Source organism: Nannobrachium achirus (assembly GCF_963921795.1).
Source record: "Nannobrachium achirus genome assembly, chromosome: 9".
NCBI lineage: Eukaryota > Metazoa > Chordata > Actinopteri > Myctophiformes > Myctophidae > Nannobrachium > Nannobrachium achirus.
The window spans coordinates 357501-370475 of NC_137818.1; the positions used below are offsets into that span (position 1 = coordinate 357501).

Sequence of the window (12975 nt, forward strand, 5' to 3'; positions counted from 1 at the left end):
TAAAGTGGAACTTAGCGTGAGGGGGAGAGGATTAGGCTACTTGACATTCAGTTGACACACGTACTGCACAAGCCAGACTGTGCTGATTGCCTGTCAAATGACCGGTCAAAATCAGGGTCAACGAGTCATAGTTATTAACCTAACACAGCCTAGGATAGCTGGCAATAATATGCGACGACACATCACATTGTTAAAGACGCATGATCACGCATCGCGACCATTTCTTGTCTAATGCAAGCAGTTGGAGCCTTACATCGTGGATATTATGTGTTGCTGTTTTCCTCTCCAATTGAACAGCCAAAGGTAGAAGATCTCTTAGTTATTAATCCAGTGGGAGCAATGGTTTCCAAGAGGTTTTAGCAACTTTGTTCAGGCAGCGAGCGGCATGAGTGTGTGTAGCTCTGGTCCATAGCGTTAGTTAGGGAGAACTCCACTAACGCTATGGACCAGAGCTAGAGTGTGTGGAGAGGGGAGGGGAGGGGGGAGCAGCATGGAGAGCAGACTGCGTCGGAGGGAAGAAAAACCATTGATCTACAAGCCCACAGCGCTTTGCATCCGCGACGCTTTATGGGCTTGCAAATTATACAACTGTGCTGTGATTTCTCAGAAATGTGCCGCGGTCCGGTCGGAGGTGCGCCGCGGTCCGGACATGGGCCGCGGTCCGCCTATTGAGGACCCCTGCTGTACACTATTGTTATTAAGTGTGCCTGCCATGCAACGCAATGGCAAAACACTTATTGTAATCCGCCATACTTAATTAAGTCATTAAGTGTGCCTGCCATGCAACGCAATGGCAAAACACTTATTGTAATCCGCCATACTTAAGTCATTAAGTGTGCCTGCCATGCAATGGCAAAACACTTATTGTAATCCGCCATACTTATTAAGTGTGCCTGCCATGCAATGGCAAAACACTTATTGTAATCCGCCATACTTAATAATAATCACGTCGCCAAATTTCGGCTCGTAATAACTGCCGCACGATTTACGCCACCCCCGCAATATATACATCGAAATGTGCGGCTCGGCCGGGAATGGTGTGCTATTACTTTTCTTTCCGATCCGCGATACGATTGCGATGTAATTCGCAAAAAACGACGCCCAAAAACCCCATTGACTTAGAATGGGGGACTCCGAAAAAAACCCAGAAACTTTGGCGCCACATAACTCTGCCATACTTTTGCCTAGCAACGTGATTTAAACTTTAAAATGCACACACAACGTTGGTCTTTTTCCGGCCAATAGGGATGAGCTGTAATTGATTAAGCCCCGCCCCCTCTATAACAGGAAGTGCCCTTCACCAAACAGGAAGTGCCTCTATAACTCATGAACCGTTTGTCGTACAGACTCGCGGCTGGTGTCATAATTTTTTTTTTCTCAAATTTTTTTTTCTCAAAATTTTTTTTTTCTCAAAAATTTTTTTTTTCTCAATTTTCTTTTTTCTCAAATTTTTTTTTTTCTCAAAAACTTTTTTTTCTCAATTTTTTTTTTCTCAAAAATTTTTTTTCTCAAATTTTTTTTTCTCAAATTCTTTTTTTTTCTCAAAAAAATTTTTTTTTCTCAAAATTTTTTTTTTCTCAAAACTTTTCTTCTCAAAAAACTTTTTTTCTCACAAAACAATTTTTCCTCAAAAAACTGTTGTTAAAGTGCGACCCGTGATAACGGCCAAAAATGCGCCAAAACGCCACTAATTAGTCGAAATGGCTGACTTCCTGTTTGGTTTCTGATTGGCTGCTGGCCTTGTGACGTGGGTAGAGCTGCGAGGGCCCGGTCATCGCTGCTTGCAGCTTTAATTCATTAATCCTGGCCTATTTCGCCAAACAGGAAGTGACCCTTTTTCTCGTGAACCATTTGTCGTACAGACATGTGGGTGGTGTCATATGAAGAACAGTAATGTTAAAGCTTATGCAAAAAAGGCTAATGTTAAAAAATATAACGCTAATGCTAACACCAACCGCTACACAAGGTTGCACAGACTTAGCGCGCTGCAGGCACACTTAAAATTTCGTAGAAATTTTCTTTTCTAGTATATATATATGTTCAGACAAAATTTCGGCACGTAATAAGTGCCGCACGATTTACGCCACCGCCGCAATATATACATCAAAACGTGCGGCTCGGCCGGGAATGGGGTGCTATTACTTTTCTAAGAGAAAAGTTGTATCGTTTAATTGATATTAATTTATTAGTGAATTAATTTTACCCATTGACTTATAATGGGAATCGCAAAAACTCACATTCAATATTTTTTTTCTCGAAAACCATAGGGGCTACAGTTTCAAAACTTGGAGAGGAGATTTATAATGATATCAAGGATTAAATAAAAAATAATTTCGTCAGTTGGCCTCATGGTGGCGCTATAACAGTCCACTTTACCTTTCGGCCTGTAACTCTTGAACCGTGGGTCGGAAAATTAAAATTCCTTTTTCCCTGGATTCCTTGGGTCATGACGCATCTCCTCATATAGGCCACGCCCATTTGCGTCAGGCTAGATTTTCCGCCATTTTGAATTTTCTTCAAAACACACTTTTTGCTCCTTTTCCTACATATTTTCTCCAAATGTCACAAAAATCGATACACAAGATCTATGGACTCATGCGATAAACATATTTAAACGATATTTTGATAGTCCATACCGTTCTTCCGTAACAGGGTTCCAAAGATAGCGGGAGGAGCCCGTTTTGTAAGAAGTAGCCATAAATCACAAACGAAACATCCAGTCAACACCAAATTTTAACCACAAGTGGGGGGCGCTATACTGAACATATACCCAAAAGCATTTCCACTTCGACCCATAGGGGGCACCACAAACCCGCAAAACGTAACCGTTTTAAGCCAAAACGTGTTTTTCAGGGGGAACGACCCTCTCAAAACGAAACACTAACACCAACCGCTACACAAGGTTGCACAGACTTAGCGAGCTGCAGGCACACTTAAAATTTCTTAGAAATTTTCTTTTCTAGTTAATTAAGTCCATAGTTTCGCCACAAATTTCGGCACGTAATAAGTGCCGCACGATTTACACCACCACCGCAATATATACATCAAAACGAGAGAGACATCAAAACGTCTCTCAAACTTTGGCGCCACATAACTCTGCCATACTTTTGCCTAGCAACGTGATTTAAACTTTAAAATGTACACACAACTTTGGTCTTTTTCCAGCCAATAGGGATGAGCTGTAATTGATTAAGCCCCGCCCCCTGTAAAACAGGAAGTGCCCTTTGCCAAACAGGAAGTGCCTCTACATCTCATGAACCGTTTACCAGACTCGCGGCTGGTGTCATACATTTTTTTTCTCAAATATTTTTTTTTCTCAAAAATGTTTTTTTTCTCAAAAATGTTTTTTTTCTCAAATTTTTTTTTTCTCTCAAAATTTTTTTTTCTCAAAACTTTTTTTCTCTCAAAAATTTTTTTTTCTCATAAAACTTTTTTTTTCTCAATTTTTTTTTTCTCAAAAACTTTTTTTCTCAAAAACTTTTTTTTTCTCAAAAACTTTTTTTCTCAATTTTTTTTTTCTCAAATTTTTTTTTTTTCTCTCAAACATTTTTTTTTCTCAAAAAACTTTCTTTCTCAAAAAACTTTTTTTTTCTCGCAAAACAATTTTTTCTCAAAAAACTGTCGTTAAAGTGCGACCCGTGATAATGGCCAAAAATGTGCCAAAACGCCACTAATTAGTCGAAATGGCTGACTTCCTGTTTGGTTTCTGATTGGCTGCTGGCCTCTACATGTGGCTGGTATCATATGACTTTATTAAGAGTCCTTAACCTTAATTGACGCTTCCTTCGCCAAACAGGAAGTGCCCTTCACCAAACAGGAAGTGCCTCTATAACTCATGAACCGTTTGTCGTACAGACTCGCGGCTGGTGTCATACAATTTTTTTTTTCTCAAAAACTTTTTTTCTCAATTTTTTTTTCTCAAAATTTTTTTTTTCTCAAATTTTTTTTTTCTCAAAAATGTTTTTTCTCTCAAATTTTTTTTTTTCTCAAAAAACTTTTTTTTTTCTCAAAAAACTTTTTTTTTTTCACAAACAATTTTTTCTCAAAAAACTGTCGTTAAAGTGCGACCCGTGATAACGGCCAGGTTGCACAGACTTAGCGCGCTGCAGGCACACTTAAAATTTCGTAGAAATTTTCTTTTCTAGTATATATATATGTTCAGACAAAATTTCGGCACGTAATAAGTGCCGCACGATTTACGCCACCGCCGCAATATATACATCAAAACGTGCGGCTCGGCCGGGAATGGGGTGCTATTACTTTTCTAAGAGAAAAGTTGTATCGTTTAATTGATATTAATTTATTAGTGAATTAATTTTACCCATTGACTTATAATGGGAATCGCAAAAACTCACATTCAATATTTTTTTTCTCGAAAACCATAGGGGCTACAGTTTCAAAACTTGGAGAGGAGATTTATAATGATATCAAGGATTAAATAAAAAATAATTTCGTCAGTTGGCCTCATGGTGGCGCTATAACAGTCCACTTTACCTTTCGGCCTGTAACTCTTGAACCGTGGGTCGGAAAATTAAAATTCCTTTTTCCCTGGATTCCTTGGGTCATGACGCATCTCCTCATATAGGCCACGCCCATTTGCGTCAGGCTAGATTTTCCGCCATTTTGAATTTTCTTCAAAACACACTTTTTGCTCCTTTTCCTACATATTTTCTCCAAATGTCACAAAAATCGATACACAAGATCTATGGACTCATGCGATAAACATATTTAAACGATATTTTGATAGTCCATACCGTTCTTCCGTAACAGGGTTCCAAAGATAGCGGGAGGAGCCCGTTTTGTAAGAAGTAGCCATAAATCACAAACGAAACATCCAGTCAACACCAAATTTTAACCACAAGTGGGGGGCGCTATACTGAACATATACCCAAAAGCATTTCCACTTCGACCCATAGGGGGCACCACAAACCCGCAAAACGTAACCGTTTTAAGCCAAAACGTGTTTTTCAGGGGGAACGACCCTCTCAAAACGAAACACTAACACCAACCGCTACACAAGGTTGCACAGACTTAGCGAGCTGCAGGCACACTTAAAATTTCTTAGAAATTTTCTTTTCTAGTTAATTAAGTCCATAGTTTCGCCACAAATTTCGGCACGTAATAAGTGCCGCACGATTTACACCACCACCGCAATATATACATCAAAACGTGCGGCTCGGCCGGGAATGGGGTGCTATTACTTTTCTTTCCGATCCGCGGTACCATTGCGACGTAATTCGCAAAAAACAACGCCAAAAAACCCCATTGACTTAGAATGGGGGAAATTTCAGCACGTAATAACTGCTGCACGATTTACGCCAACGCCAACCCCGCAATATATACATCAAAATGTGCGGCTCGGCCGGGAATGGTGTGCTATTACTTTTCTTTCCGATCCGCGTTACCATGGCAACGTAATTCGCAAAAAACTACGCTCAAAAACCCCCATTGACTTTGAATGGGGGACTCCGAAAAAAAACTAGAAACTTTGGTGCCACATAACTCTGCCATACTTTTGCCTAGCAACGTGATTTAAACTTTAAAATGTACACACAACTTTGGTCTTTTTCCAGCCAATAGGGATGAGCTGTAATTGATTAAGCCCCGCCCCCTCTATAACAGGAAGTGCCCTTTGCCAAACAGGAAGTGCCTCTACATCTCATGAACCGTTTATCGTACAGAGTTGTGGCTGGTATCATATGACTTGATTAAGAGTCCTTAACCTTAATTGACGCTTCCTTCGCCAAACAGGAAGTGCCCTTCACCAAACAGGAAGTGCCTCTATAACTCATGAACCGTTTGTCGTACAGACTCGCGGCTGGTGTCATACATTTTTTTTCTCAAAAAAAATTTTTTTCTCAAATTTTTTTTTTTCTCAAAAATGTTTTTTTTCTCAAAAATGCATAGACTTAGCGAGCTGCAGGCACACTTAAAATTTCTTAGAAATTTTCTTTTCTAGTTAATTAATTAGTTTCGCCACAAATTTCGGCACGTAATAAGTGCCGCACGATTTACACCACCACCGCAATATATACATCAAAACGTGCGGCTCGGCCGGGAATGGGGTGCTATTACTTTTCTTTCCGATCCGCGGTACCATTGCGACGTAATTCGCAAAAAACAACGCCAAAAAACCCCATTGACTTAGAATGGGGGAAATTTCAGCACATAATAACTGCCGCACGATTTATGCCACCCCCGCAATATATACATCAAAATGTGCGGCTCGGCCGGGAATGGTGTGCTATTACTTTTCTTTCCGATCCGTTTTACCATGGCAACGTAATTCGCAAAAAACTACGCTCAAAAACCCCCATTGACTTTGAATGGGGGACTCCGAAAAAAAAATAGAAACTTTGGCGCCACATAACTCTGCCATACTTTTGCCTAGCAACGTGATTTAAACTTTAAAATGTACACACAACTTTGGTCTTTTTCCAGCCAATAGGGATGAGCTGTAATTGATTAAGCCCCGCCCCCTGTAAAACAGGAAGTGCCCTTTGCCAAACAGGAAGTGCCTCTACATCTCATGAACCGTTTACCAGACTCGCGGCTGGTGTCATACATTTTTTTTCTCAAATATTTTTTTTTCTCAAAAATGTTTTTTTTCTCAAAAATGTTTTTTTTCTCAAAAAATTTTTTTTCTCTCAAAATTTTTTTTTTCTCAAAACTTTTTTTCTCTCAAAAATTTTTTTTTCTCAAAAAACTTTTTTTTTCTCAATTTTTTTTTTCTCAAAAACTTTTTTTCTCAAAAACTTTTTTTTTCTCAAAAACTTTTTTTCTCAATTTTTTTTTTCTCAAATTTTTTTTTTTTCTCTCAAACATTTTTTTTTCTCAAAAAACTTTCTTTCTCAAAAAACTTTTTTTTTCTCGCAAAACAATTTTTTCTCAAAAAACTGTCGTTAAAGTGCGACCCGTGATAATGGCCAAAAATGTGCCAAAACGCCACTAATTAGTCGAAATGGCTGACTTCCTGTTTGGTTTCTGATTGGCTGCTGGCCTCTACATGTGGCTGGTATCATATGACTTTATTAAGAGTCCTTAACCTTAATTGACGCTTCCTTCGCCAAACAGGAAGTGCCCTTCACCAAACAGGAAGTGCCTCTATAACTCATGAACCGTTTGTCGTACAGACTCGCGGCTGGTGTCATACAATTTTTTTTTCACAAAAAAAACTTTTTTTTTCTCAAAATTTTTTTTTTCTCAAAAACTTTTTTTCTCAATTTTTTTTTCTCAAAATTTTTTTTTTCTCAAATTTTTTTTTTCTCAAAAATGTTTTTTTTCTCTCAATTTTTTTTTTTTCTCAAAAAACTTTTTTTTTTCTCAAAAAACTTTTTTTTTTTCACAAACAATTTTTTCTCAAAAAACTGTCGTTAAAGTGCGACCCGTGATAACGGCCAAAAATTTGCCAAAACGCCACTAATTAGTCGAAATGGCTGACTTCCTGTTTGGTTTCTGATTGGCTGCTGGCCTTGTAGTCTCGCGTGGCCAGACGGTTAGTCTCGCGTGGCCAGACTGTTGCCTCCGCGATTTGGTCAAATGCTCCCGGCATACAGTCTGGCAAACCGGGGAAGAAACGATGAGTGCGAGATGAAGCGGAAGTGAAGCCCCCACGTCACTTCCGTTTCAGTCTCACATCACACATATTTATCATTATATAAATAAAAATCATATAAGCATGTTTAGCTTGCTGCTTAGCAGAAATGACATTTTAAAATATATCTTTTTGAACGGTAATGCCCGTTTTCCGATACTCGCCGTTAGGGAGCTGCTGTTCCAGACTCTATATAGCATTCAGAGATTGTGGAATAGTTGTCTGGCTACGCGAGACTACCAGACGGTTGCCTCCGCGATTTGGTCAAATGCTCCCGGCATACAGTCTGGCAAACCGGGGAAGAAACGATGAGTGGCGAGATGAAGCGGAAGTGAAGCCCCCACGTCACTTCCGTTTCAGTCTCACATCACAAATATTTATCATTATATAAATAAAAATCATATAAACATGTTTAGCTTGCTGCTTAGCAGAAATGACATTTTAAAATATATTCTTTTGAACGGTAATGCCCGTTTCCGATACTCGCCGTTCGGGAGCTGCTGTTCCAGACTCTATATAGCATTCAGAGATTGTGGAATAGTTGTCTGGCTACGCGAGACTACTGGCCTTGTGACGTGGGTAGAGCTGCGAGGGCCCGGTCATCGCTGCTTGCAGCTTTAATTCATTAATCGTCCATGACCTTAATTGGGGCCTATTTCGCCAAACAGGAAGTGCCCCTCACCAAACAGGAAGTGACCCTTTATCTCGTGAACCGTTTGTCGTGCAGACGCGCGGGTGGTGTGAAATGACTTGATTAAGAGTCCTTAACCTTAATTGGGGCCTATTTTGCCAAACAGGAAGTGCCCCTCACCAAACAGGAAGTGACCCTTGATCTTGTGAACCATTTGTCGTACAGATGCGCGGGTTGCGTCAAATGACAAGAATAAGAGTCCTTAACCTTAATTAGGGCCTATTTCGCCAAACAGGAAGTGCCCCTTACCAAACAGGAAGTGACCCTTTATCTCGTGAACCGTTTGTCGTGCAGACGCGCGGGTGGTGTGAAATGACTTGATTAAGAGTCCTTAACCTTAATTGGGGCTTGCAGCTTTAATTCATTAATCGTCCATGACCTTAATTGGGGCCTATTTTGCCAAACAGGAAGTGCCCCTCACCAAACAGGAAGTCACCCTATATCTCATGAATTGTTTGTCGTACAGACAGGAAGTGACCCTTTATCTTGTGATCTGTTTGTCGTACAGACATGTGGTTGGTGTCATATGAAGAACCATAATGTTAAAGCTCATGCAAAAAATGCTAATGTTAAAAAATGTAACGCTAATGCTAACACCAACCGCTACACAAGGTTGCACAGACTTAGCGAGCTGCAGGCACACTTAAAATTTCTTAGAAATTTTCTTTTCTAGTTAACACTTTGCAAGCCACGGGGAGCCCCTTAATATTAAAACCGGAATATACCGGACATCTGAGCAAGGAGTCTCAGCCGCGTCGTCTTTTACCGTACTTTGTCATTAAAAACGAAATAAATGATTTTTATCCGAAACTCGGCGATCGTCTAACCTTCCCTAGTCACCACTCGTCCATCGATAGCGCATGGCTCGTCTGACATGAAGCAGAAGTGACGTCAGAGTCCATTCCTTCTAGAGGCTCCCTAGCAGCCACCCATTTACTGTTTATACACGAGTGCTACTACAGCAGGAGTGCTGCCGGCTATGCAAGCGAAACTGTTCATATCTACTCTTGAGTCATCCATGGATTATTTGGAGAAGACACCTCGGCCAAGACAGCCACTCTATCCCAATGGAGATCCAGATAATCACGGTGAGCTAACGACCTGGGGAGTGAAAGAAAAGAAAAAACAACCGTGCAGTCCAAGAAGGAGGGGTGGCGGGCTCATGTTTATAAACATAATATTATGTCTCAGATCATAACACAATAATAGAAATTTCACGGCTAATCTACAACGAGCCATTCTATTTCGGCTAGCAAAGTGGTTAATTATGATTAATTATGTTTATTAATAAGCTTTAGCATCATAGATGACCTTTTCTTCCTCTCTATGAGAATATATATGGTTAATTATGATTAATTATGTTTATTAATAAGCTTTAGCATCATAGATGACCTTTTCTTCCTCTCTATGAGAATATATATGATTAATTATGATTAATTATGTTTATTAATAAGCTTTAGCATCATAGATGACCTTTGGATGGAACGCTCTTCCTCTCTATGAGAATATGTATGGTTAATTGCGACCGTCAGGGAGCAGTTTACTATGAAAACCTCCACCGTCCGTCCGTCCGTCCGTCCGTCCGTCCGTCCGTCCGTCCGTCCGTCCGTCCGTCACACCTTTGTGACCATCAACAAACGTCACACCTTTGTTGATGTTTAAATCGAAGAGTCTTGGTCAAATACTTCTGTTGGTTTCTGCACTGATCATTTATACAATTCAGCTGTGTTTGCTCGTGTCATCATGATGAGGTCATAAATCAGCCATGCCCAAATATAGATTTTACGGGTTTACATGCTTACTCAGTTATTCGTTATGTGAAAGTCCTATGACGTCTATGATATCTGACATCATCATACATACATTCCCTTTTATGCCCATAAATGGAGATCCCCTCTGTAGAACCAGCCACTGACATCACTGTAATGTCAGGGGAACCAAATCCCTTTTATGCCCATATGGAGATCCCTGTGATGCCAGGGGAACCAAATCCCTTTTATGCCCATATATGGAGATATGGAGATCCCCGTGTTGCCAGGGTAACCAAATCCATTTTATGCCCATATATGGAGATCCCTGTGATGCCAGGGGAACCAAATCCCTTTTACGCCCATATATGGAGATCCCTTATGTCATCAATATTAAGCCCATATCTGTGAATATCTTTGGGTACCAGATGTCTCCATATATGGTTAAATGGTCCGATATACATCACTGGCCAGAAGACCAAGAAATGGTGCAACCTCGCCCTTTGCTTTTCTCCCTATAGGCATCTTATGGGTAGGTAGTTTAATGAGGAATGCAGTATGGTGGTAGGTAGGTAGTTATGGCCTTTGATGTAAGATTTTCACTTTCTAGGATAACTATATTTGCTATTCCCAGATGATGCCCTTTTAGGGTACCCCTCATGCCCATATATGGAGATCCCCAGGCTTTACTAATTAACATAAGTTTTATGCCCATATATGGAGATCAGTGTCCCAATGTCATCAGATATATGGGCATAAATGGACACAGGCAAACTAGATGGGCTGTATGGATATCCAGATGTGTGATGTAAGTGTTTTATTCCAAATGTGGCACCCCACAGACATATTTCCAGAAACAAAATCCCTTTCATGCCCATATATGGAGATTTCTGATGTCATCAATCCCAGGCCCTGTAAAAAACATGGTTGCTATGGTATGAGCAACTTATGTCTCCATATATGGAGATTCAACTTCAATGAGTAACCATGGCAAACTGTCAACTGCCCGTATGTCTTGATAATTGGTAAAACAAACTTTTGGCCTATTTGTGGAGATAAGCGACCAACGGTCGCTTATCTCCCGATTAGGGAGTCTTACTGGTTATGATTAATGATTGCGACCGTCAGGGAGCAGTTTACTATGAAAACCTCCACCGGCCGTCCGTCCGTCCGTCCGTCACACGTCACACGTCACACCTTTGCCCTGCTCATATCTCCGCATCAGTATGACATCACACCACATGTGTACACAAACCTTTGTGTACGTTGCTGTGGCAACAGTCTGTTGTTGCTGGTTTGTTAGTGTACGTTAGCAACCACCTTAGCAACCATGGTTTTACCCTAGCAACCAACTGTTTACCCTAGCAACAAACTGTTTACCATAGCAACCATGTTTTTTTACCCTAGCAACCAACTGTTTACCATAGCAACCAGATACGCAGAGCAGGATCTCCATATATGGGCATAAACAGGTGACATCACACTGATGTCAGATACTCAGAGCAGGGATTTCTCCATAATATATGGCATAAAAGGGATTCTGTTAGGGATCTCCATATATGGGCATAAAAGGGATTCTGTTAGGGATCTCCATATATGGGCATACAAGGGATTCTGTTAGGGATCTCCATATATGGCCATAAAAGGGATTCTGTTAGGGATCTCCATATATGGGCATAAAAGGGATTCTGTTAGGGATCTCCATATATGGGCATAAAAGGGATTCTGTTAGGGATCTCCATATATGGGCATAAAAGGGATTCTGTTAGGGATCTCCATATATTGGCATAAAAGGGATTCTGTTAGCTGTTAGTGATCTCCATATATGGGCATAAAAGGGATGCTGTTAGGGATCTCCATATATGGGCATAAAAGGGATTCTGTTAGGGATCTCCATATATGGGCATGAAAGGGATTCTGTTAGGGATCTCCATATATGGGCATAAAAGGGATTGTATCCCAGATGATGCCCTGTTAGGAGATCCACACTAACAGAATCCATGTATGGTCCTACCGACAGGGCATGAAAGGGATTCTGTTAGGGATCTCCATATATGGGCATAAAAGGGATTGTATCCCAGATGATGCCCTGTTAGGAGATCCACACTAACAGAATCCATGTATGGTCCTACCGACAGCTGCTATAAGCTAACCCTGGCGATAAGGTCTGAGTCGAAGAAATGCTTCTTTCCTGGCAAGAATTGCCCCTTTATACTGTAGGGCTCGTTTGTGTATTGTATGACATCACGCCACATCATCGGCTGAGGACTGTGTGATGTCATCATATCTCCATATATGGAGACATAAGTTGCTCATGCCCATATATGGGCTGGTGAGGTCAGACTTAGTGTGATGCGTAGGTTATCTCCATATATGGAGATTCAACTTCAATGAGTAACCATGGCAAACTGTCAACTGCCCGTATGTCTTGATAATTGGTAAAACAAACTTTTGGCCTATTTTTGGAGATAAGCGACCAACGGTCGCTTATCTCCCGATTAGGGAGTCTTACTGGTGTTTATTAATGTCATCACTTTCGCTGTGCTTTAGCATCATAGAGGATCTCTGGATAAACCTCTCCTCTTCTCTATGAGAATATATGTTATGTTTAGTGCGCGACACCACCTGACCACCATGCTTAAACATACATGCATGTAATAAGTGGCGCGCTGCGTCTGTAACCCCTTTAATATAAATGCACACAGCAGCAGCAAAGGACACTTGATTAACCAGAAAGCATAATGGAATTAATAATATCTTACCAGACGAGATGATCGTCTCTATAAGGTAAGGATGTCAACGGATGGTGCTTTTAGGTTGATCATGTTGATGTTGTTGTAATACAATCCTCTTAAAGAGGTGGTGCCATGATCCCCCCCCCCCCCCCTCTAAAACATGATTATCAGGTATTATGATTATACTAGGAGGAAGATTTTTTCCAA

General features: G+C 40.5%; 1 protein-coding gene across 1 annotated transcript in view; it reads left to right on the plus strand.

Moving 5' to 3' along the window:
• nfascb (neurofascin homolog (chicken) b) overlaps positions 1-12975 on the plus strand; it is a gene marked incomplete at both ends in the record, with an annotated part of 89637 nt that overhangs the window by 36505 nt on the left and 40157 nt on the right. The gene's annotated exons all lie outside the window — the stretch shown is intronic.